This window comes from Mirounga angustirostris, unplaced genomic scaffold, assembly GCF_029215605.1.
Source record: "Mirounga angustirostris isolate CCGP_5_RB_7025 unplaced genomic scaffold, mMirAng1.0.hap1 SCAF_14, whole genome shotgun sequence".
Lineage (NCBI taxonomy): Eukaryota > Metazoa > Chordata > Mammalia > Carnivora > Phocidae > Mirounga > Mirounga angustirostris.
In genome coordinates, this window is record NW_026991722.1 from 66,386,291 (window position 1) to 66,412,182 (window position 25,892).

Consider the following 25,892-nt stretch of genomic DNA (forward strand, 5'->3'; position numbering starts at 1 on the left):
GTAAAATTTCCATTCACTACCTCCAGAGAGTCCAGCTGTGCATGGGTCTCTATAAAAATGCTCACTTAGAAAATCCCACAGCTGACAGCCATCCGGAGGACTCGGCCCTGAGTTTCAGAACATCTAAAGGGTGTGTGGGTTGAGCTCATTTCTGAGTCACAAAAACCGAAAGTGATTTTTTGGGTCACTGACAACCGGGAAAGCCTCCAATGTCTGCCCACTGACCCCACGTGCCCATGGCCTAACGACTGATTTTCCAAGGGCCCCTGGCTGGCACAGCTCCTGCAGCAGGCGGGGCCACGGTGCTCTTCTGAGGACCAGGAGGAAAGAGGCTGACAGAGAGGGGACCGGGGCGCTAAGGGCCCAGGTGCCCACTACGTGCACACACAGAGCCAGCACTTCACAGGCATCACTGAACTTGAGCCTCGTGTTTTAGGAAAGGGGGGAGAAAAAGCAGCGATGGTGTCTTCTGTTTCCAAACAAGAACAGCCTGTCACCACCGGGTGGAGAACTGCTGCGGGCTGCCTCTGCCAGGAGAAGGGCCAGTGGGAACAGCGTGGAGATGCTGCCGGAGCCCGGAGCCTACACAGGCTGTTGGGAAACGCATTTCAAGAACTGAGCATCCAAGTGGGGAGACGCTGCCTCAGGCGGGCACGCGGGCCCTCTGGAGGCTCTAACACAGACACTGTGCTCTGGTCGGGGCCCTGCCGCAGGCCTCAAGGGGTCCCAGAAGACAAAAGCAGGAGCAGAGGAGCCCCAGAGGGGAGATTTTTCCACCAGATCCCAAAAGTCTGGAAAGATTGTTCTCTCCAAGGTTCCGGACCCAAGTGCAGGCTGATATCATCCGAGCTGATTTCTGTCCCTCAACATTTTCCTCCTGTGTCTCTGTGTGTGTAGCATGAGTGCACATCTGCGTAAGTGTGGCACGGGTGTGTGCATGTAGCACGTAGCTGCAGGCGTGTGCACAGGTATGAGGTGTGTGCATCCACCGAAGGGAGCCTAACCCAGCTTCTCAGGCTGGCAGCTCCTGTCTTTGCCAAACTGCCACAGGACAGCGGCCCATCGGCCAGACCCCACCACATGGTCCTCGTTAATAAGCCTCCCTCTATCCGGTGACCCAGCAGCACTCACAATCCCTCCCATCGGCCATCTCACCTTGAGGCTGGGGCAGGGCAGGGCCACGAGTGCCGCCAGGTGCATCAGGTGGGCTTGCGGCTGACCAGCCACAGGGACAGAGAGCTGGTGAGCGGCTGAGCGGGGCTGGAACCTCAATTCCGGTTAGGCCCCCACCTGCCCCCAGGTGACAAGGGCTGCCACCCCCAGGCTGGTTGCACCTGAGCTGCTGCCCTGACGCAGAACTCCTGTGCAGGGCGGCATGGATCTTGGCTCAAACGCAGTCCTACCACTGCCCCGCTGGGTGACCTTGGCAAGTTACTGCATCTCTCTGGGACCCAGGCTTCTCACCAATAAAAAGGATTCAGCTGGCCGGGAAACCCTGAGAAGGTGCCAGGCACTGTGCTTGGCACACTGCAGCCTCCAGGATGGCGCCTGCCCAGGGGCACTGGGGGTCCTGGTTTCTATCACCCAAGCTGGGCCTGAGGCTTTGACATCAGCAGGCCCTATCCTTGGCTGAGCACTGGGTCTTGAGGCTGTCAACTGCTGAGGAGCCGAAAAAGCAACACAAAATTAGGAAATAGACCTAAGGTCGGAGTTACTAAGTTGACAGCACGTCCTGGGACAAGGTGGTTCAGCAACTAAAGGATGGTGGCCTTCAGACAGACCAAGGGTGCCCTAGGGAGCAGGCAGGCACGGCAGGGCCACAGAGGAAAGCAGGAAGGGTCGAGAAAGAGGACAGGAAGACCTTCAAAGACTTACGAACTCGCCTGGGCTTCCTTCCCCCACCTGCAGCTCTAGCCAGGGGTCAGATTCTCCCTCTGAAAATGGGGCATAAATGTGGGAGCAGGCGTGGGTGGGGACATAACTCGCAGGCCCCATGCTCCATGAGCCCCACCAGATGGTGCAGGTGGCCCAAGTATCCAGGGAAGAACGCAACGTGCATTCCTGCTGGATTCCACTCCCGCGGCGGGAAGGGGGTGGGGAGAACACAGCCAGTGCAGCCTCCACACGAGGCAGCCTGAGTCCACAGCACCCCTCCATCCCACAGCTCCACCCAGCATGTGCTGTTGGTTCCTATATGGAAGAGGAGCAGGGAAATCATCTCAGAAACAAAACCCCTCCTTCCCCATTCCCGGGCACCCACAGCGTGCCAGGCTGTTACAGACCTCACTGCTAATCCCAGCACAGCGCTGTAAGTTCCTAGGGTCACTCCCATTTGACAAATGGGAAAACAATAGCTTGCCTGATGCCATCTGTCCTGTCAGATGGTTCTGGATGCTGTGCTCCCCACTCCACCTGTGGCCCCCGCTACAGAGAAGCTGGAACCCCACACCATGATGGAGCACATTCCCCGAAGGAATGCTATGTGTCCATGACAACTGCACAGGGTGGGTGCTCTAGGGAATGACAGCTGGATGCAGGGCTGGGGAGCAGGCTGGTGGGAAGGCAGGTCTTGGCAGGCAGGACAGGTGGGAGTGGGGAGGCAATTTCTGGGATCCTCTGGCCAGGAATTCCCGATCTTGCCAAAGATTTCCATGCATTTATAGCTGGAAGCCTTTCTCTTCCTAGAAATGCAGGCAGCTATACCTACCCTGTAAGAACCTCTGAGTGGGACCAAAGAAATCAACAGAAGGGCTTGAAGCAGAGCAGGGACTGAGCAAACCAGGGTCGGAAACTGCTGAGTAAACCGACAAGAAGCAAAGGGGTGCTTCTGGGGCATCACAAATTGGAAGCTGCTAGGGCTGGTGGGGGACACCACCAGGAGGTCCGGGCCTGATCTGTAGTACAAGTGTCCGTGGGGTCAGGCTTGGGGGCAAGTTACTGCGGAAGGCAGAGGCGACCAGCACAGGTTGCACCCCTCTAAATGATGTCTAAGGATAGGGGCCAACCCCAGGGAACACCACCACACACAGAAAGAAGGAAATTCAAAGGCAGAAGCTTGAACTTCCAGTTCCAGGTGAGACGGAGCAAGTGCACTCCATGTTTTCCCACTCACCACAACTACAAATTCTGGACCAAACATAGGAAATAGCCATCACGGGACTCAGAAAGGCAGCTAAGAGCAGGGGCACTGGGTGGGCATTTTGGAACTGGAAGTACACCCCAGAAGGGCCTTCTCGGGTTTTCTGTTTGTTTTATAACCTTTATTTCTTTTACAGCAGTTTCAGGTTCCTAGCAAAACTGAAAGGAAGCTACAGATTTTCCACAGGCCCCCAGCCCTACTCATGCCCAGCTTCGCCCATTATTAACAGTCCCCACCAGAGGGGTGCATCTGTCACAGCTGATGAAGCTGCATGGATATGCCATCATCCCCTGAAGCCCGTAGTTTGTGTTGGGGTTTGCTCTTGGTGTTGTGGAGTGCATGGGTTTGGACAAACCACTGTAGTATCAACGGAAGAGTTGGGAGTTTCTGCGTCCGATCTATCCCAGCTTGGGCACTAGAGTAGCCCAAAAGTGTCAACAGGCACAGACAGAAAGAAAAAAAAAAACCCAAACAACAGAAAAGCCTCCTTTCTCTGCACAAAGGACCCTGAAGGAGGGATCCAGTGAATTAAACTCTTTTAATCTCACCTACTGTGCTCCAGATGAACACCATCAAAAGCGAGGCACCCTTTCCCCTTCCCACAGACACAGCAGCAGGGACCCCTGGGGTGGAGTCCTGTGCCCTCTCCACTCTATACTAGGCGAGTGCCATCAAAGAAGCAGAGTCCCTGTTGCCACCGGTACGGTGACAGCATGGGGAGGGTGGAGCCCAGCTTTCTAGTCAGGACCTGGGGAAGCAGAGAGTGTGGGACAGATTGGGGAGAGGAAGGAGCTGGAGAAAGGATCCTTCAAGTCTGTGTGTGAAGCCCTTGGCTCACCCCCAAGCTACCTATGTGTGAAACCACTTGCATTCAGCCCAGCACAGGTTTGGGACCTGAACCACAGGGGTGAGAACTGCTACTACTGCCCAGCTTGCAGACTGACCCCCAGCTGGTGCACAGCAGGGTGGGCGGTGGAACCAGAGGCCACAGAAAGTGGGCTAGGATGTGCGGTCTGAATCCAACTGGGTTGACTGGCTGTTTAAACAACTCCATCAACATTTCCAGAGTCTCGTAGCATAACATTCAAACTGTCCAGGATACAATCCAAAATTACTCAAAAAGAACTCGGAAACTGAAGTTGTTAAAGGAAAAGGCAACCAACAAACATCAACCCCCAGATGACCCAAATGTTGGAATAATCAGAGTAACATGAGAATCATGCTCCAAGAAGTAAGGGCAAAGACTCTTGAAGCAAATGGAAAGAAAAGGAGTCCTCAGCAAAGAAACAGAAGCTATAACAAAATAACCGAACAGAAATTTTAGAACAAAAAATAACACCTATAAGAAATTTCTTGGAGAGGAATTCAGTATCAGAATGGAGATGACAGCAGAGTCAGTGAACTTAAACACAGATCAATAGAAATTATCCATCTAAACAACAGAAAGAAAACAGAGTAAGAAAAAATTGGAGCAGAAACTCAAGGATCTGTCCGACGTCAAAACATCTAATGTTCATATCACAAGAGTCCCAAAAAAGATACTGGCACAAAAAAAATATTTGCAGAAATCATAGCTGACTAATTCCCAAATTAGGTGAAGGTCATAAATGTACAAATCCAAGAAATACAGTGAACCCCAAACAACGAAAACCACTACCAGACACATCAAAATCAAAGTGCTAAAAACCAAAGATAAAAAATCTTGAAAGAAGCCAGAAAAAAACCAACATATTACATATAGGGAAACAAAGATTCAAATGATTATAGATGTCTCACCTACCATTACAGAGGTCAGAGGAGAGTATAATAATAATAATAATAATGGTAATAAAGTGCTACATAAAAAGAACTGTCACGGGCACCTGAGTGGTTCAGTCGGTTAAGTGTCTGCCTTCAGCTCAGGTCATGATCCCAGAGCCCTGGGATGGAGCCCCATGTCAGGCTCCCTTCTCAGTGGGGAGTCTGCTTCTTCCTCTGCCCCTTCTCCTGCTCGTGCATGTGCTCTCTCTCTCAAATAAAAAAGGAAAATGGATTAAAAAAAAACCCCGCCAACCCAGAATGCTATACCCAGTGGAAATATCCTTCAAGAATGAAGGCAAAATAAAAACTACCTCAGATGAAAGAAAACTAAGACTTAGCCTATAGGACGCATTTTGAATTTGTGACCTTCAGAACTGTAAAATAATAAATCTGTGTTGCGGGGTGCCTGGGTGGCTCAGTTGGTTAAGCGTCTGCCTTCAGCTCAGGTCATGGTCCCAGGGTCCTGCAACTGAGCCCCACGTCAGGCTCCTTGCTCAGTGGGGAATTTGCTTCTCCTTCTCCCTCTACCCCTCCCCCTGCTTGTGCTCTCTCTCTCAAATAAATGAATAAAATCTTAAAAAAAAAAATCTGCGTTGCTTTTAAGCCACTTAAGTTTATGGAAATTTATTATGGCAGCAATAGGAAACTAATTCATGTGGCTTTGACCATAATGAAATTAAAAATCAGTAACAGAATGACATCTCGAAAAATCCCAAATATTTGGAAATTAAACAAGACACTACTAAATGATCCACAGGTCAAAGAGGCAGTCCCGAGGGAAACTGGTAAATGGTTTAAAGGACATTAAGATAAAAATACAACATATGAAAATATGTAGCATGTAACTAAAGTAATGCCCAGAGAAAAATTTATAGTATCAAATGCTTATTTAGAAAAGAAAGGTCTCAGGCACCTGGGTGGCTCAGTCAGTTAAGCATCTGCCTTCAGCTCAAGTCATGATCCCAGGGTCCTAGGATTGAGCCCCAGGTTGGTCTCCCTGCTCAGCGGGGAGTCTGCCCTGCTCATGCTCTCTCTCTCGCACTCTCTCAAATAAATAAATAAAATCTTAAAAAACAAAAAGGTCTCAAGTCAATAATTTAAGTTTCCATCTTTAAAGATGAAAAGAGCAAAATAAACCTATAAGAAAGAAATAATAAAGGCAGAAAACAATAAAACTGAAAACAAAAACCCAGAAAAATAATTGAAAACAAAAGCTGATTCTTGTGGTAGGGAGGGATCAATAAAACTGATAAAGCCCGATTGACCAAGAAAAAAACTAAAGGACACACAAATTGGTAAAATCAGGAATGAAAGAGGAAATATAGCTATGGATCCCACAGACATCAAAAGGAAATCTTACAGGGTGCCTGGGTGGCTCAGTTGGTTAAGCAACTGCCTTTGGCTCAGGTCATGATCCTGGAGTCCCAGGATCGAGTCCCACATCGGGCTCCTTGCTCAGCAGGGAGTCTGCTTCTCCCTCTGACCCTCCTCCCTCTCATGCTCTCTATCATTCTCTCTCTCTCTCTCAATAAATAAATAAAAATCTTTAATAAAAAAAAAGGAAATCTTACAAACAACTTCATGCACATAAATTTGACAACATAGATGAAACGGGCTGATTCCTTGACAGACAAAAATAACCAGAACTCACTCAAGAAGCAGATAACTTGAGGGATGCCTGGGTGGCTCAGTTGGTTAAGTATCTGACTCTTGATTTCAGTTCAGGTCATGATCTCAGGGTTGTGGAATTGAGCTCAGCGGGGAGTCTGCTTGATATTCTCTCTCTTCTTCTCCCCCTGCCCCTATCCCCACACTCTCTCTCAAATAAACAATAAATCTTAAAAAAAAAAAAAAACAACTTGAAAAAATAAATTAAATTAAAGGATATAGATAACTTGAATAGTCCTATGTCTACTAAAGACATCAAATTTGCTGTTGAAAAACTACAAAAACAAACAAAACCCCCTAGGTCCAGATAGTTTCACTGCCAAACATTTAAAAAGAAATAATACCCCCCCCAAAATAAAAAATAAATAAATAAAAAGAAATAATATTCTTTACAAGCTCTTCCAGGAAATAGAAAGATTACTTCTAAACTCATTTTATGAGGCCAGTATTAGTCTCATATTGAAACCAAAGACAGTACAAGAAAAAACTACAGAACAGTATCTGTCATGAACCTTGGATACAAAAATGCTCAACAAAATACTAGTAAATGAAAGGCAGCACACACTCACACACACACACACGCAGTAATATATCACAACCAAGTAAGAGTTTATCCCCTGGGATGCAAGGCTGGTTCAACACTCAAAAATCACTCAAAATTCCTAACAGACTTAACAAGAAAACCCACACAATCATATCGATAGGTGCAGAAAAAGCATTGACTCCACAGATGCCCATCCAATCAGTACTGGCTATCACTGTGGCTTCTAGCAGCTCCTTGTGCAGTCAAGGCAGAAGATAAGAAATACAGTTGATGCGGGCGCCTGGGTGGCTCAGCTGGTTAAGCGACTGCCTTCGGCTCAGGTCATGATCCTGGAGTCCCGGGATCGAGTCCCGCATCGGGCTTCCTGCTCGGCGGGGAGTCTGCTTCTCCCTCTGACCCTCCCCTCTCTCATGTGCTCTCTCTCATTCTCTCTCTCTCTCTCTCAAATAAATAAATAAAATCTTAAAAAAAAAAAAAGAAATACAGTTGATGCTTACTGAGCCATTTGCTTGTTTCTCAGGGAGGCTCTTTCTGATTTGAATTCATGCCAAGAGTAAACTCCTTTGCAAGTGTGTGGCTGGAGGACCCACTTAGACCTACACACACAATTCAAGGGGAGGGCTCCTGGTTGTGATGCCAGGAGACTGGTGAAGTCTGCTCTCGTCAAAGCCAACTCTGCCCTACCTCCACCCTACTACCTTCCCACTGGCCTCTGTTGGGGTTCCAAGTCTGCCTCCAGAAGGTGCCTCCGACAAACCCAGGTGGATGTTCCTCAGTCTACCAGGACTATAAATGGCATCTGCCCTGGAGGAAAAGGAAGCCCCATTCCATTCATTCACTCTCTCCTGGAAACTTCCTACAACTTCTCAGTCTGATTTTCTCTCACCGGAACCTGCTGGGAACCACCCACCCTGACCACCGTGCCCCCAACCATTTGTGTGACAAGGCTGACAAAAGTCGTGGGAAAAGAAGCCCGGAGGCTGATGGTAACCTGAGACAGACAGAGGTTCAGCACATAGACACGAGGACCTCACAAGGTGGTCCAGCCTTCTAGAAGATTTCTTTGGTGCAAGAACCACTCCAGAAACCAAATCTCCAATAACTCAGGGCCTTGGAAGTCTTTCTGAAGGGGCTTGGTGTTGTTGTGATCTGACCAGCAAAGGGTTTACTCTAAGGCAGGGCGGTGGGGGTGGATGGGTGGTGGTGAACTGCTGAATCAGAAAGGTCAAAACACTGTCTTCCAGGGACCATTCCATTGAGGCCAATGCCCCGTCACCAAGCAGCTGAAAACACACTTGAAAATGATTTATCCTTTACAAAGCTCTCTTCAGATGGGAATTTCTCACACTCCCCTGACAGCTTATCCTAGTGTTTAACCATGCTTACAGTCAAGATGTTCTTCCTTCTGTCCCACAGGGCAGCTCAGATGCTAATTCCCTGTTCTCTCTCTGAGGGCTGGACCACAGGACGGCTGACAGCTCCCTCCCTGTTTCTGGGCTGAGTGGTAACATGCAGGAGACACACCCCTGGAACCTCTGCTGGCAAGGGGATAGCTGTTTGTACTCCGCGAACCCAAATTCCAGGACCCTGCTCCTTCTGGCCCCCCTCAGGTGGTATTAAGGAGACTAACCATATTAAATCTAATTAAAAAGACAAAGCTGCTGGAGAGAAAAAGACTCTTATGTAAGAATGCTATTCTGGGGTCTTCCACTTCTGTGTTCTATCCTAAACCAGGGGTCAGCAAACTTTTCCTGCAAACAGCCAGCTAGTAAATATTTTCAGCTTTGCAAACCATGTAGTATTTACCACTACTACTCAAACTTGCCATTACAGCGTGAAAGCAGCCGTATATCATGCACGGACTAATGCATGTACTGTGTTCCAATAAAACTTTATTCATAAAAGCAAGTGGTAGGCCAGACTGAGCTATTCCTTGGCCTAAATGACAAGGAGAGGCCCCAACCACTTTCCTCTCCTCAGTTTCAGAACTTGGCTGTTTCTTGCCATCACCGTGGACCTAGAAATTTGTTATGAAGATTAGGAACTTTTCTCCTCATCTTCGCCCAGACATTTAAATGCTGCTAAGAACCCACTAGCACAGGCAAGATGCCATGAGACAAAAGCATGTCTTCCCTAGCTCGCTTCATGTGCAGCACCTGACAATAGGGCATGCACGCGTGCGCGCGCACACACACACTCACACACATTCGCTCACTCTAAGTACCAACAAGTATAAAAGAATGACTTTGCGCCCTGCAGGAAGAATATTTCTTTCTTTCTTTCTTTTTTTTTTTTTAGATTTTATTTATTTATTTGAGAGAGAGAGAATGAGAGACAGAGAGCACGAGAGGGAAGAGGATCAGAGGGAGAAGCAGACCCCCTGCCGAGCAGGGAGCCCGACGCGGGACTCGATCCCGGGACTCCAGGATCATGACCCGAGCTGAAGGCAGTTGCTCAACCAACTGAGCCACCCAGGCGCCCCCAGGAAGAATATTTCTAAAGGGAAAGATCACATCAGTCATGGCAGAAAATATGAGCCAGGATCTTGATTCACACATAACAGAGATTCTACTGGAAAACAGCATAGGACATTCATTGGAAGGAAATGAATCATTTGGGAGCCCAAGGAGGAGGTCTGCACAGTTTCTAAGGCGACACCACACCCCACCCTGCCCCAATCGAGGAGGGGCCCCACTTCAGCAGGCCTCCAGGTCCCAGAGAAGGAGAGCAGGATGTGGGCAAGGGAGCATGCCAGGCTGGGTGGGGAGTTTGTTTGTGTAGGTTTCTACCCATCTATTTCCTTTTTTTTTTTTTTTTAAGATTTTATTTATTTATTTGAGACAGAGAGAATGAGAGAGAGAGAGCACATGAGAGGGGGGAGGGTCAGAGGCAGAAGCAGGCTCCCTGCCGAGCAGGGAGCCCGATGCGGGACTCGATCCAGGGACTCCAGGATCATGACCTGAGCCGAAGGCAGTCGCTTAACCAACTGAGCCACCCAGGCGCCCCTACCCATCTATTTCCAAAAGGATCTGAGGCAGCCTTAAGAAATTAAACAGTGTGAAAATAAGACCACCGGGAAGAAAACCAAAAGGCCCAAAGAAGGTTTTAGGTCTCTGGGATGTGTTAACCATGTCAAATGAGCTGAATTTGGCCCCCAAGCTTCCAGATAGCAAAGGCTGGAAAAGGAGGCAAGTCTTGGAAAAGTGCTGCCCACCGATGGAAAAGCTAGGATACAGGAAGGCACGAGGGCACCTGGAATGCCTTACTGCAGACTCCCAGGTCTGCGATCCTACCCATCGCCCAAGCTGCTGGACATACTGCCAATAGACAGTGGCGTCAGTGGGATACACTCAAGAGGTAAGGCCCGGGGTCATCTCAGCCTCCTCCAGATCCATAGGGATTTCCTCCAAAACAAAGTCCTGAACAGCTGCCAGGACAGACTGGGCGGGAGGGCGCTCAGGCCATGCCGTCCAAGTCTCAGGTGTGACAGCTGGGAGCCCGGGCCCTGCAGTTCGGGCTCTGCCTGGCAGCCCTGGCTTTGGCAGAGCCCACGCCCTCCACCCGACCTGGCCAGCCTGCCCCGGGCAGGGTCTGAGAAGCAGGGTGGGGTCCACCAAGTGAGTGAGCCCAGAGGTGCACAGAGAGGAAGTCCCAGAATAATCACAATGCATGCTACTCTGGGCTCGAATGACGCCCAGGGTCAGGGTCAGGTGTCCTCCTCTGTATTTAAAGGGAAGAGCGGGATCCAGGCACAGAAAAGGCACGACACCAGACTGTTTCTTTCATTAAGCAGGACCCACATGTCTCAGAGGGGAGCTGACCTCAGTACAGCTCCGGGCAGGCTCGGCCACCTCCTGCTTGGGCACGCCCTTCCTGGGGCAGCCCAGCCAGCTGACCCTGAGGCCCAGACTGCCTGCAAGGTCTCTGAGGCTGCCCCCGTGCCTGTGGCCAAGAGGATCCGAGAAATCGATGAGAACGCCTGGCTCCAGCCCCCAGCAGCAGCCCTGGGCTCGTCAAAGGCTGCTCTGTCCAGGTTTGGGAGGGAGTCTCTCCTCTTCGAGGCAGACTGATGGCATCACAGTGGATGGGAAGGTGGAAAGTAGGCTCTCCTCTTGGCCTCTGCCCTCCCCTGGGAAAATGCGGCTCATTCACAAGATAGCTCGGATTGAGGAGATATCTGATCTTCCCGGAGGTGGACGTGGGAAATGAGCCTTAGGAGAAAAATGTCCACCCCGTGCCCTGCCCAGGCGGCGTGGGAGGGGGCAGCAAACACCTCCACCACGTCCATGGTGCCACGGGCAGGTCACCCCAACATCCCATTGCACAGTCTACAAAGAGCTCTGGAAAAACGTAATCCAGTCAAGTATAGCTGCCAGTCTGAAAAACCATGTCTGAGGCAGCCACGGGACAAAAGAGCCCCGGGGACCAGCAGGAGCAACTGGTGTGTGTCAGCCGTGGCCGATGCCGGTGGGGGGGAGAGGGGGGCGCCCACGCCCGTCTTCCTGTTGTGGAGTCAGGCCAGCGTTTGCCGTTTCAGCACCAGCTTCCTTTAACTGTGTGGACAGGAGAGATAAACTGGGCCTCCAGGCTGGCGGCCGAGATAAGGGCGAGCGTGCTCCTGTCACTGCCCTTGAGCGGCAGCGGGTCCCAGGCACCAGGGCCTCTGCCCGCGGGAAAGCCAGGAAGAGGCAGGGCCTGGCTCGGGGCTCCCTGGGGAAGAGGGAACGAGGAGGAGGTGAGCACGGTGCCCGGTGGCGGCGGGGAAGAAGGGGATCAGTGCCCCTGGTCACTGCTGTGTGGGCAACTGGGTGGAAACACCTAGAATTGGGGCCCAAAACAAACCCGGACTCTCCAGGCTAATGACACGGCCTCATTGTGCCCTGGAAGGATGGAGAACTTGCCAGGCCCCCTGCCAGCTGGAGTCCGGGGGTTTGAAGATCCTGATCACCTAGCTTCTCCTTGAGCCCAGCGAGGCCCAGCAAGTCAGGAAGGCTGATGGTCTGGAGCGGGGTGGAAAGGGAGCCACTGTGCCTGTATCGAGAGCCCGTCTGCGACGCGCCACCACATATGGGAGAGCGCAAGGCTCTCATTGCCTCTTCTTAGAGGTACACGAGGAGCAGGTGAGCATCCTCATCTGAGAGACAAGGCTCAGAGACACCAAGAAAACAGGGGCAGCCCAACGCCCAGCCGAGAGCCAGTGCTCCTCTCCCCACGCGTGGGCTGCCCGGCGCAGGTTCACACGCACACACACACACACACGCTCACACACGCTCACACTCACACCGACTCCCCAGGTTGAGTCAAGCTTTCCAAGGGCCTGGGAAGGAAAGCACTCCTCAGGATGCCACAGGCCTCCCAGGGCCTCAGGCTCCGAGATCCCCAGGCTCTCAGCACTTCAGGCCGGGAAGCAGATGCTGCCTCAAAGACAGCTGGAGCCACTGAACCAAAAAAATCCACGTAGAGCGGGCGTCCGGGGCTGGCAGAAACCGAAGCCACTCCCCCACCCCATCCCCCGGTGCTGTCTGCACCCCACTTCTCCAAGGGTGTTATTCCCCCAGCACAGCCCACCCGAACCTGACACACGGCTCTCACTTCACCGTAGGCAAAACCTCAAGGCAACCCTCCTCCTTTCCAGAAGCACACTGGACAGAGGAAGGGAGGGACCCCATGGTTCCCACTTGGGGGATGGAAGTGCTTCATGGACCCAGAAGGGTGGGGGACAGCAGAGCCCCTGTGAGCTCTGCTGGACCTGGAGCTCACAAGGGAGCCTGGCCCAGTCTCAAGGAGAGGGTGGCAGGTGAGCTCACTCCTCTGTGCATCACCCCCCCACCCAAATACACATGGCAGTGGCCAGCCCAGAGGGCTGAGTCCTCCCAGGGAAAGGAGTGACAAGGATAGCTCTCTGCTCCAGAAGGCCAGGCGGGGTGCACACACAAGGACCAAAGGAGCCTGGAGAGCACATGAAGGAGGCATGGAGGAGGGCCGCTTGGAGAGGTCAGAAGAGGGAGACAAGTCAAGGGCGAGAGAAGGATATGGGGTGGGACAAAGGAAGCTCATGAAGAAGGTGGCACAGGAGCTGGACCCTGGAGGATACATGGATCTGGGCAGGTGGAGACACGTGGAGGGGCAGTCCAGGTGAAGAATGCCAGGCAGAAAGCACAAGGGAGGAAGAACTTAGAACTAGTGGGGAGCAGGGAGCTGTTCTGCCACCAGGGCAGAGCCCAAGAAGGTTGAGAAAGCACAGTGTGGGTGGTCCTGAAGGCCTGATTTCCTGGAAAGCGTGGCCTCAGACCCCAGGCCAAGGGCGGCTTGGGCCCTGTGAAGACACATCTGGTGCATCCACTGGCCGACCTGAGGAGGGGGGCCAGGGGCCATGCCCAAGAGCAGGGCAGGGTCACAGCCAAGCCAACGGGGGATGGTTTTTCGAGGCATGGTGGGAGGCTGGGGTAGGAGGCTTCCTGCTAAAATACCATCTAACATCAGGGACAGACCTGGGAGATGAGAGCACCCTCAACTTTTTGCTGACTCACTGCAATTTCCAGTTCTGAGAAGCCCCAGCCGCTGGAAGACGCCTCCCCCACAGGGGCCATCTGTCCATTTCTGCTCTTCGCTTCTTCACTTTCTCCCCTCCTCCTGGATTATCTTGAAAAGATTAGGTTTCCTGTTTTCACTGCCTGGCTGGCCCAGCCTTCTGTCCATCCACCCACTGTCACCGCCATTAGGGCAGTAGCAGGGCAGGAACGGGCTGGCACGCTGCAGGCCCTCCTGGCTCCCTAATGAGGGATTAGCCACCTCCGCACCCTGCACCAGCTGGCCGCTCTGTAAACACCACGTCCTCCCCGCGAAGGGCGGGCAAGGCTGCAACCTCTCCCACGGGCAAGGAGCCTCTTAATGAAACAAGTAAATAGGCGATTCATTCTAGCTGCTGACAGCCACTCACCCTCGGAGCTGGCTCACTCCAGGACAGAAAAAGCAGCCCTTTATGGTGGGCCTCATCCACCTCTTCTCCCTTCTCCTCCCCCAGCAGTGGGACCTGGACCATGGCCCCATTGCCCGGGGCTGGAAGTGAAGGGTCTTCACGAGGAGGACCAAAATCCTCCACATCTGACCAGTCACTTGTGGCCTGAGTGGTGAGTGAAGGCCAGCACGCCGTCAGGCTGGTTTCCAGCCACCACTGCCCATGCTGAAGCCAGCCCCGGGCTAGGCTACCAGGCTGTCATTAGTCACCCGGCCCCACCCAGGACCAGACCCGTCTCTCCTCGCTGTCACCCGAGACCAAGGCCTGAGGCAGCACTGGGACGAGGTGGGGAAGAAGGGAGCATCAACCAGCTTCATCTGCCTTAGATACTGACGGTCCCACAAATTCTGGCTAATCAGAGTTCTGCAGCTGTTAAAGGAAAGGTTGAAACTCAAGGAGGGGAACTCAGTTTCTGAGCGATTCATGTTCGCTGGGCATGAGGCCCTGTCCTGAGTCACCTCATGGAATCCTTACACGGCCTCGGGGGATGCGAGGGGGATGAGGGGACAGAAGCTCTGGGGCTGACCAGCAGCAGGAGCAGACATGGATGCTCACCCAGCTCCGAGGTCTTCCCACTGCTTCTGACCCACCTGGGGAGCCGAAGATCAGGTCAGAGCACAAACCCCAGGCAGAGGGGGCCAGAGGGAGCAGCCAACAGCGTCTTAAAGGCTTGGGAGTTCAGGAAGAATAAAAGAATGAGAGTAGGAACGCGGAGAGGAGGCAGGTCCTCATGCAGTAGGAAAGGAATTTCTCTCATCAGAGGAGGGTTATTCCACAGCCCACGCTTCCCCTGGAACGAGGCCCATTTATTTGCTCGGGGCAGGTTCAAACCCCTTCCCTGATATTCTGGCCACAGTCATGCAAGACCCAACTTTCTTCCACGAGGCAGGATTCAATAACCTGGGCCACAGCTCTCCCTCCAGCAGAATGTGTGGGTGTTGAGGCCCCTCCTGTCCCAGCAGTTGGCCCCACTCACGGCTGGGTAGGCAGCTGTAACTTAGGCCCAGCGCCCACTGGCACAGCCCAGGGCCCCAAAGCCTGCATGGGAATGTCCTTCCTCCAGTGCCCACCCTGTCCCATGCATAGGCAGAGCATGGTTTCCCCGGGTATTTATTTAAACTTTTATTCTGAAGCACTTTCAAACTCACAAAATCTTGCAAGGAGATTACAAAGAACCTTTGGTTTAGGGGAACAGCAATAACCTGCAAAGAGGAACTTGGGGGGATAGACAAATATACCTGTGACCCCAACTCAAATCAATCAGACAGCAGTGTCCTTGGACACGAGGGTCCCCATGATGTTCTCTCTTCCTATATCAGGATGGTCAGCTCGTGCTGGCTGGGTTACGGAGGTGAGCAACCAACCCCTCCAATGCCACGGGTCCATTTGCGTTGCTATCGAGACCCATCCACCCTCTGTCCAGGTGACAGGAAGAGAGAGCACCATGGAGCTAAAACATGTCCCACAGTGGTTGTCACTCTCTCCAGACGTCTTCTTCCCAAGGTCCAGGCTGCAGAGGTCAAGCTTGCAAGCCTAGGAGACCCAATAGTCACCCCCACCTGACCCCCCCAGACCCATCATTCTCTGGCTAGGCACCCAATGAATAGCATGTGCAGAATTTTCACTTAAAACCTATTATGAGACATGGTAGAAGCCAAAATTGAAAGGAAGAAACCCCATACAACTTCATCTCCTTGCTTTGTTAGACAGCAAGAGATGACAGACACAAATCCTGACACACACAATGCTAGGCGTCACTCTCAGTATGAACAAGTTCCACACTGCTACACGATTTTCATCCTTATCATTTGATGATGACATAATAGTCCACCAAGTTATTGTAACCCCATTTCTACTGCAGGGCGTTTATTTTGTTTTCAGTTTTCCACTGTTGTGAATACAATGAATAGCTTCATGTAATAATACCAAAAAGGAAAAAGGGGAGGGGGGGAATGTCCTATTTCCTTAGGAAAATACCCTCGGGTGGGATGACTGGGTCTGAGCTTATAAACATGTTAATGACTTTTCAATAATGTAGACACTATAATTCAAAGAGAAAGATGCCCTTGAAGCATGATGAAAAAGGGGCTAGGAGTAACGTCAGGCTTTGCTTTCTGCAGAAAGCCCCACACAGATTGAAGTGGGGCTGGTGGGGGGTGGGGGTGGGGCCCTGGGTGGCTCAATCAGTTAAGCATCTGCTTTGGCTCAGGTCATGATCCCAGGGTCCTGGGATAGAGCCCCGCGTTGGGCTCCCTGCTCAGCAGGGAGCCTGCCTTCTTCCTCTCCCTCCCCCTCCCCCTGCTCATGCTTGCTCTCGAGCTTTCTCTCTCAAATAAATAAATCTTAAAAAAGAAAAAAAAAAAGTGGAACTGTTGACACTTATCAAGGCCCCCAGTCCCAACCAAAGAGGAAAGAGCTTGGAACACCTACCCATAAAATGCACCCACAGCTTCCTCTCAAATACTCAAGGGAAACAGAAGGTTATGTTTAAGACGTTTCTCAGTTAGACTTTGTAATTACCAGCTCTGCCAGATTTCCTGAACATGGCAAAATCCATGGGAATCTGGTTACTCTATTTTTTTAAAGATTTGTTTGAGAGAGAGAGAGAGAGAGAGCATGAGTGGGTGGAGGGGAAGAGGGAGAGAGAGAATCTCAAGCAGACTCCCTGCTCAGTGCAGAGCCCAACGAGGGGCTCGATTCCAGGACCCTGGGATCATGACCTGAGCCCAAATCAAGAGTTGGCCGGTTAAGTGACTGAGCCACCTAGGCACCCCAGGAATCCGGTTGTTCTAGAAAATGACCCAGGTTTTCAGGAATGGTGTAATTCCTGGAGTCTCAGTCACCATCTGACTCCTTCCTTGACTCACTGATCCCATATCCCTCTTACATGTCCCTGTCTCCTGAAGGCAGGCTCCAACCCTAATTCCTGCACTGCTGATCGGGGTGCAGAACCATAGTCCCACCCCAGGGCTGGGCCCAACACTGCCTGGAGGAAGGCCCCAACCTGCCCACTCTGTTCCACATAGGAAGCAAAATGTCGAATTAAGTAGATCCCTGTCCCACTCCACTCTGGTTTTGTCACTGACTTGCCCAGGGACAGCTGGAATCACACAGAAACACTCCCCCATCTCCCCTCAGCTCATCAGAGGCTCACCACTTCCCAAGAGTGGCTGACTCAAATTCCCCTGGCAGAGAAGGTGGCTGGAAACGGAGGTAGGACTTGCAGCCAGGAACGCCCCTTTCCAAGAACTCCAGCCCTTTTTATCAGCAACCTGCTACATTCTAGAGGGCTGTGGGCTCCTGGCAGTCACTGCAAGAGAACGGTTCCCTTCTCCCATCTCCCACTAACGGTGGCTGAGTGGGCCCTGGGTGCTCATGCAGGAGGGACCTTTTGCAAAGGGTCAGGAGTAAGAGCATGTATACCCATGCTCACAGCAGCATCACTTACAATAGCCAAAAGGTAGAAATAAACCAAATGTCCATAGATGGAAGGGGTAAACAAAATGTGGTCTGTCCGTACAAAGGAATATTATTTAGTGTTAAAAAGGAAGGAAATTCTGACACACACTACAACATGGATGAACCTCCCATTATGCTCAGTGAAATAAGCCAGCCACCAAAGGACAAATACTGTATGACTTCACGTATATGAGGTCCCTAAAGTCCTCAGGCTCATAGAGACAGAAAGGACAAAGGTGGCTGCCAGCGGCTGGGGGAGGGAGGATGGGCAGTTTAATGAAGACAGAGTTTCAGCTGGGGAAGATGAAAAAGTTCTGGAGATAGACGATGGTGATGGTTACACAACAGCCCGAATGTGCTTAATGCCACTGAACTTCATGCTTAAAAACTATATCACAATTTAAAAAGAAAAAGACTAAAAGCAAAGTTCTGTGACTGGCAGAAAACCCTGCCTGCACCCCTTCGCAAATGCAAGGTTGGACCACACACACTCACACACATGGGCTCGCAGCTGCCGAGCCCCCTCACCTCAACCCACATCACCGCCAAAAAGAGCAGGTCGTTCTAGGGGCCAGCTCTGTTTCTCTACTCGGGGAGGGAAGTTGTGCCAGGCTCCCTGGCTGCCAACACCACTTGGAGAAGACCCAGGACACAGATCTCCAGGAAAAGTCTCCCCACAAATCCCCAGCTGCTGTCCCCAGGAGAGCACACAGAATGAAAGAATCAGCCACAAGCTAGGGTCCTGGGGGCCACATGGAGGCAGGGGTGGGGTAAGGCCTGGCAGGGAGGCTGAGCTGGGCCAGGCTCGGCTACTGTGGCTCTTTCCTCGTCTCTTCCCTGTCCTGAGGTCTAAAATGTCATTTCAAAAGAAGGGCTCTGTTCTTAAAACCAAACCATTTGAAAAACCACCGCTTGGAAATGCACACTCTGGGCTTTTCCAACTCTGATGAAAAAAAGGGCAGCTTCTCATCTTCCACTTTGGGCCCTTAAAAAAAAAAAACAAAAAACAACCACCCAAGCCCAAACCTCCAGCCAGCCGATGAATCAGCCAACATCCTCTCCTGCTATCCGTCATACAGCAACAACGACCACAACAATACAATGAGAATAACCAGTGTTATTAAGCACTTGAGGTGTGCCAGGAGCTGGGCTAAGTGCTTTTCTTGCACGCATCACCTCACCAAATCTTCACGGCAAGTCCCTGAGCAGGCTGATGCCTCGGATTCCTATTTTACAGATGAAGAAACGTAACCATCCCTCATCAATTCTCAGACATGCATTTTCCAGAAGTTTCAAAGTGGGATCATACAATCGTCTCTGCCTCTTACAATGACTGGAAGTGTTGCCTTCCTTCTTAGGGGCACATCAGCTAATGGTAACGCCTCACCAAGGGAGTGTCCGAGTGAATGAAATGCCCCACCCTTACAGCAATGGAGACAGACAGTTCCCCACACTGCCAAGTCTTCTGCAGACGAGACCCTGATTTATGACCAAATAACTCATTCCTCGGTCCAGATAGTACTCGGAACTGGGCGTGCAGTTTGCACCTGCCATGTCTCTTGGCCACAGAGCAGGTGCATCTGTTTTCCTCTTCAAATGAGGAAACACACCAAAGTGTGAAGTTATAAACACCCTGTCCGTCAGATTCCGAATGGACGGCCCCTGTAGGATATCGTGTGTGTTGGGAGACGCAGAGCAACGCCCACAAGTGGGCACACTTCATGGTGTAAGTCTACTGTGCCATCCAGCTCCAGAAGCCCCCTGCATTCCCAGAACAGTAACTCTGTCCCTGCTGATGGCCCCGCCCCCACAGAGCTCCAGGGGGCCCGTTTCAGGCCCTGGCAGCCCTGTGGGTTTTGCGTACCTACGCAGCAACAGCTCTGGAAAGTTCCAGAACCCGGTGTACTGCTTGCTAAGGCCCTGGGGTCCTGGGCAATGGGTGTCTCTGTAGACTCCACATATCACAGAGGTTCCCAGGGACGTGTGTCCGAAGTTACAGGTCCAAGGGCTATGGGTGGTGAAGGGATCCGGCTGTGGTCACACAGCCTGCCCTGCACAGAACCAGTGCATCTGCCAATTCTAACCGAAGTCTGTCCTCAGTCCACAGCGTGGATTCCAGGCTATGGGTGACCATCATGGCCATATGCCACGGCAACTGTTCTCCTGCCCCTAGGCCCTTCCCGGGGCCTGGCCAATTTGGCAGCACACATGACAAAGGGGAACTCAGCAGCTGGACTCACAGCAAGGGGAGAGGCACACAGGAAAGCTGCAGGCCCTTCTTGGAGGCTGAAGGTTCCAACCTCCCATCCACGTGCCACCTCTGGGATCTGAGCCCCTGGCGGAGGCTGAGGGCAAGACAGGTAGAACCCTAGGTTACAGAAAGGGGAGCCAGAAGCCCAGACAGGGGTTTGTTCCCTGGTACCCTGAGGGGAGCAGCACCAAACCTGGACAGAAAGGCCACGCTGGGGGAGGAGCCAGGAACACAGGGAAGGGAGCAGTTCCTCATCTCCCCCCCCACCCCAGGATACAATATGACCTGGAAGACAAGCCTTCCAAAGAAACCACAAAAAAAGGACAGTGTCCACCAAAAGCCATACGCTGTATAAGCTCATTTGCATGAAATGTTGAGAAAAGGCAAATCCAGAGACAGCATACAGAGTAAGATGTCCTGGACGAAGGGGAGAAGGATGACGAGAGACCACTGGGTATAAGGTTTCTTTTGCGGGGGGGGGGGGGGGGGGGGCGGACAAAAACATTCCGCAACCAGACAGAGATGGTGGTTGCATCACTCAACCCCATGAACATACTATATGGTATGTAAGTTCTATCTCAATAATGCTGTTCGAATAGAACAGAAAGGAAAAGGACTGTGTTGACCTGCCCAGGTGACAGAATACTCCACGTTAATAAAAAGGAATGAGCTATCAATACACATAACTTGGATGAAATCTCAACTGCACTAAGTGAAAGAAGTCAGACCCAAAAGGCTACATTCTGTAGGATTCCATTTATATGACACTTGGGAAAAGACAAAACCGCAGGGAAAGAAAGCCCATCGGTGGTTGCCGGGGGCTGCAGGTAGAAGAGATGCCTCCAAGGGACATGGGTGATGAACGTTCTAGGGTAACGGACCTTTCTGGGGTGACAGTGCTTTTTGGAGTGACAGAACTTTCTGGAGCGATGGATTTGTGTATCTTGATAGTAGTGGTGGTCCCACAACTCTGTCATCACTCACAGAAGATCACAACAAAAAGAATGACATTCACTGTCTATACATTGCATTTCAACACACACATGCACACAAACCTCAACTGGCTTCATAGCACTTTTTGAATCTCTGGTATTTAAAAAAAAAGAACCGATAATTTACAAGATAACGTGTTTTTTTTTCCTACCCTCGACTCCAAATTTCGGTTTTCCTAACATGGACAAAAATTCCTGTAATTGGAAACCTGTTAGAAGAGGAAAGGGAATTGACGGAAAAACAATTAGCTGAAGAGAAAAATCCGTAACTCTGTCTGGTGACGGATGGTAACTTGCTGCCATCATCATTTCACAATGTATACATACGTCAAATCGGTATGCTACGGACCTGGAACTAATACAGCGTCACATGCCAATTACACCTCAGGAAAAATACATACATAAATAAACCAAACAGCTAAAAGGGAAGCAAAAAAATACAAAAAATAACTGTTGAAAAAAGACCTGCCGAATCCGCAGACCCGGGTTCACGGCAGCATAATATACAACAGCCCGCGGTGAAGGCAACCGGAGCGTTCCCCACGGACGAATGCATAAAGGAATGTCGTACATCCCTACAACGGAATACTGCTCAGCCCTCAACAGGAAGGAAATTCTGACACATGCCCTAATGTGAATGAGCCCTGAAAACATTCTGCTAAGTGCAATAAGCCAGGCACAGCGGGGCAAGTGCTGCATGGCTCCACTCACCTGCAGTACCTCGAGTGGTCAGGCTCACAGAGACAGAAAGTCGAACGTGGTGGTGGCCAGGTGCTGGGAGGGGGACAGAGTGGGGAGTTAGTGTTTAACGGGGACAGAGTTTTAGCTTGGGAAGATGAAAACAGGTGTAGAGATGGATGGTGGTGGTGCCTATGGAACAACGTGAATGACTTAATGCCACTGTCCTGGGCGTTTCAAAATGGTTAAGGTGACGCCTGAAACTGACGGAACCTTGTGCGTCTACTACACTTCAATACAGAAAAGGTTAAGATGGTAAATTTTACGTTATTGGGTGTTTACCACAATTAAGTCAACAGACAAACAAATCGCAAGGACTCTTTCTTATGTTATAAGCAAGCATGCTCGCTCTGGGCCTGGCGAGGCCCTAACACTGCAGCCCTGGCCCCACAGCCTTCAACCAGCCACGGGCAAAGGCCCGGGAGGAAGGGCGCTAAAGAAGCAAGCGCGCCTTCTCTCTGCTTGTCCAGCCAGTGGGTTTCAGCCTGAGGTTCTCACGACTGCCGAGAGGGCCTCCTGGAGGTTTCTGGACAGCCGCCCCACACCGTCCTTGCGAGGAGCCAACTGAAGCGTAGAATTCCACAAACACTGAAGCTCAAGCATGTCTGTTTTGCACACAGACACAAAATACCACACTGTCTGGACTGCTGCTCCCCAACAGGAGACTGCGGAGCCAAGAAGCCACAACCAAAGATGAGCGCAGGCAGGCGCACCTGCCTCGGCCAGAGCATGGCCGCCACCTGCCCAGCTTGGGGAGGAGTTCGGTCCACAAAGTACCCAGAAACCCACAGCGGCCTGAGCACACAGAGGGTGGAAACTGAGCAAGGCCAGCTCATACTCACCCCTTTTCCAGGTAAGCACACCAGACTGCCCTACCTCATGACCATTCAGTCCCCTGTCCCAGTGCCAGGCTCCAGCCGTCCCTGCGGCAAGCTGTGCCGTCCCACTCCTCCTCCCCCTCTCTGCACAGGTCTGCCTCTGCCTGGAATGCCTTCCTTCTCCCCCACCCCCACAAGAGCCTAACACACTCCTTTCCATTTGGGTCCATTCAAGACCCGACTAATGGGCCCCCTTCTCCAAGATGCCTTCCTTGAGCTTCCAGCAGAGTTATTAGTCCCTTCTTGGTGCCCAGTTGGTACTGACCTCCATCACATCACCCATCTATGGGTTTCTTGGAGTCAAGGACTATGTCAAGACCTACGCACAGAGCTTGGACCCCAGCAGGTGCTACATAAACTTCAGATGAACACATGGACAGAGGGATGGTTGGATGATGGATGGATGGGTGATGGGTGGATGGACAGATGATAGACAGATGGATGTTTGGACGGGCAGATGATAAATGGATGATGGATGGTGAATGTCTGTGTCCTCCTAAAATCCATATGTTGCAACTTAATCCCCGGTGTGATGGTATTACAAAGCGGGGCCTTCGGAAGGTGATATGGTCATGAGGGCTGAATGCTCCAATGAACACTCATGAATGGGATTAGCACCCTTATAAAAGAGATCCCAGGGAGCTCCCTCACCCCTTACACCATGTGAGGACATGGCGAGAAGGCAGCCCTCTGTGAACCAGGAAGAGGGCCCTCACAAGACATCGAATCTGGGGGTGCCGAGATCTTGGATTTTCAGCCTCCAGAACTGTGAAAAACAGATTTCTATTGTTTATAAACCACCCAGTCTATGGCACTCTGGTAGAGCAGCCCAAATGGACTAAGGCAGATGGCTGGATGGATTGATGATGGATTGACGAAGGGACGAAGGATGGGGTGGCTTAGGCACGGCTACCGCTTTCTCTGGAACATCTGCTACTACGAAACAGATAAGCAAGAGTCTACTCACACATATCTGGGACTTGAGGAAGATTCAGGATTCTAACACTCCGTTCTCGCAAGGCAGAGGGTTTGTTTACAGCTTTGATCAGTAAGTGGCTATTTTCTGAAAACTTTTTGTTATGGAAATTTTCAAACACATACAAAAATGGAGAGCATGGTACTATGAAGGCCATGTCCCATCACCCGGCTTCAGCCTTGTTTCGGGGGATGAACACCCCAGGCTGGGAAGCAGCCAGGAGCTGTTAACCAGGCAACCATCTCCCATTCCCGCTCCGCCCCCTCTGGCGACTTCCTGGAGGAAAGAGCCCTTGTGGGGATAGCAGAGCGACCCTGCCTGCCTCCCAGGTTCCATGAGGAATGTTAACGAGGGCTCCTGAACATGTGAGACACTCACACAGGGCTCTGTCGTCTTATTTCACAACCACCAGGAATGAGGAGGCAGCTCACTGTAGGACAGGGGTCAGCAAACTCCGGCCCAGGGGACAAATCCAGCCCATCATTACCTGTTTTTGTGTGACCTGGGATCTGAGAAGGGTTTTCGTATTTTTTTTTTTTTTTAAGATTTTATTTATTTATTTGAGAGAGAGAGAATGAGAGACAGAGAGCATGAGAGGGAGGAAGGCCAGAGGGAAAAGCAGACTCCCTGATGAGCAGGGAGCCCGATGCGGGACTCAATCCTGGGACTCCAGGATCATGACCTGAGCCGAAGGCAGTCGCTTAACCAATTGAGCCACCCAGGCGCCCGGGTTTTCGTATTTTTAAATGACACTTTAAATGGCTATATAAGTACCTACTTAATAGCCTCCATTTCTCCTCAGCCACAAAGCCTAAATTAGTTACTACCTGGCTCTTTAAGAAAAAGTCTGCCAACCCTAATACTGCAGAGCAAAGAGCAGAGGCTCAAATAACCACCTGTGGTTCAAATCCAGGCTCTGCCTTGGAAGCTTCTTACCCTTCTAAGCTCCTGCTGTCTGAGCATCAATATGGCAGGCACCACCTAGCTCCCTGCAGGGTGGTGTGAGGCTCAGATCCTGGAAGGCACATGGGATCCCATTACAAAGAGCAAAGCCACACCCAAATGCAAAGTTCCAGTAGAGACGGGAGTCCTCTCTCTCCTGCAAGACTGCCAAAGAGGGAACACCAGCACACTCTGGGGGTCCCTGGCAGTCAAAGTGCAGAGAGAGCTGAGCCTGCCAAATGGAAAGTTCTTAGGAAAGTACAGATTTCCACTGAGGCATCCACGCCCCACTGGAGTGCAGACAGTCAACAGAGTCTCCTTCCTGTCCTTGAGCCCTCCAGACTGACGGACCCAACCCCGGAGCTGCCTAGCTCCGACACAACAGTCCCTGCCCCACTGGCAAGGAGAATGCTCAGCAAAGTATAACAGGGACCAGACAGAGAGCTTCCCGGGCAGGCAGCAAGCCTTGGACTCCCACACCAGGCAGCAGGCTGCTGGAGGACCGGTCATCTGTGACGAAGGAGAACAATGGCCCCAAGGTACCCAATGTCCCCACACCACAGAGTGGAGAAGCATGGAGGCAATGGCCACACACGTGAGCCCTGCTCATTTCAGTGCCGGCCTTAGCACAAGCATTCCTGACTATGCAGGGCTGTGCTCCAGCGGGCAAGACACCAGCTGGCCCGACCAGGCCTCCCCCTGCCAACCACCTGCCTAGATACCACCGCCTCCGCCCGGGCAGACACCCTCCAGACACTGCCCTCACTGCCTCCCGCTTCAGTCTGGCCTTGCTCTGCATTTCAGCACGTTGCCCAGGTGACATGTGCACAGCCTCCGAGCCCCTGCTCCCAGCCCAAGGGCTGGCCAATGCGCGGCGAGAAAAAACGACAAATCAACTGGCAAGACAGCATCACGGTTCCCATTTAAACTTGCACGCGCAGCCAAATCCACCCCCCGGCTCTCCACAGGTTCCCTGGACCCCAGTCACTGCAGGCAGCCAGACCCAACGGGGCCTTACAGAAAGACTGCTTCGGGAGCCCTGCCAAAAAGGTTTCCCAAGTCACGTGCTGGGAAACTCAGAGCAACATGACTTCATTTTATTTGGAACCTCAGAACCAAAGGGATCTTAAAGATGCTACCATGGGGCTTCTTCACTTACACGTGGGAACTCAGAGGCCCACGGAATTTAAAGCAATTTACCAAGTATCAGAGTGGCAGCCGATGGCACAGCCAAAACGAGCAACACAGAGCAGAAGGAGCAAGCGCGGGGCCCAGCTCTGTAGTCCATGAGCCAGGAAGGCGGACGAAAACCACAAGGTGGACGCCCGCCGCAGCGTGCTGAGACAACTCACCGGTGCCAGAGCAACGCCTATCCCCCTTCCTCCCCAAGTCCATTATACCACACTGCCCTCCCTCCAAACATGGCCTTGCTGCTGCCGAGTGTGGCCACGCAAGTTCTCTCCCTCCCATAAAATCCCTTTTCTACC

General features: G+C 51.7%; 1 protein-coding gene across 2 annotated transcripts in view; it reads right to left on the minus strand.

Moving 5' to 3' along the window:
• The window catches only part of BCR (BCR activator of RhoGEF and GTPase), a 121,825-nt gene that overhangs the window by 76,465 nt on the left and 19,468 nt on the right, over window positions 1–25,892 (minus strand). The window lies entirely within an intron of this gene.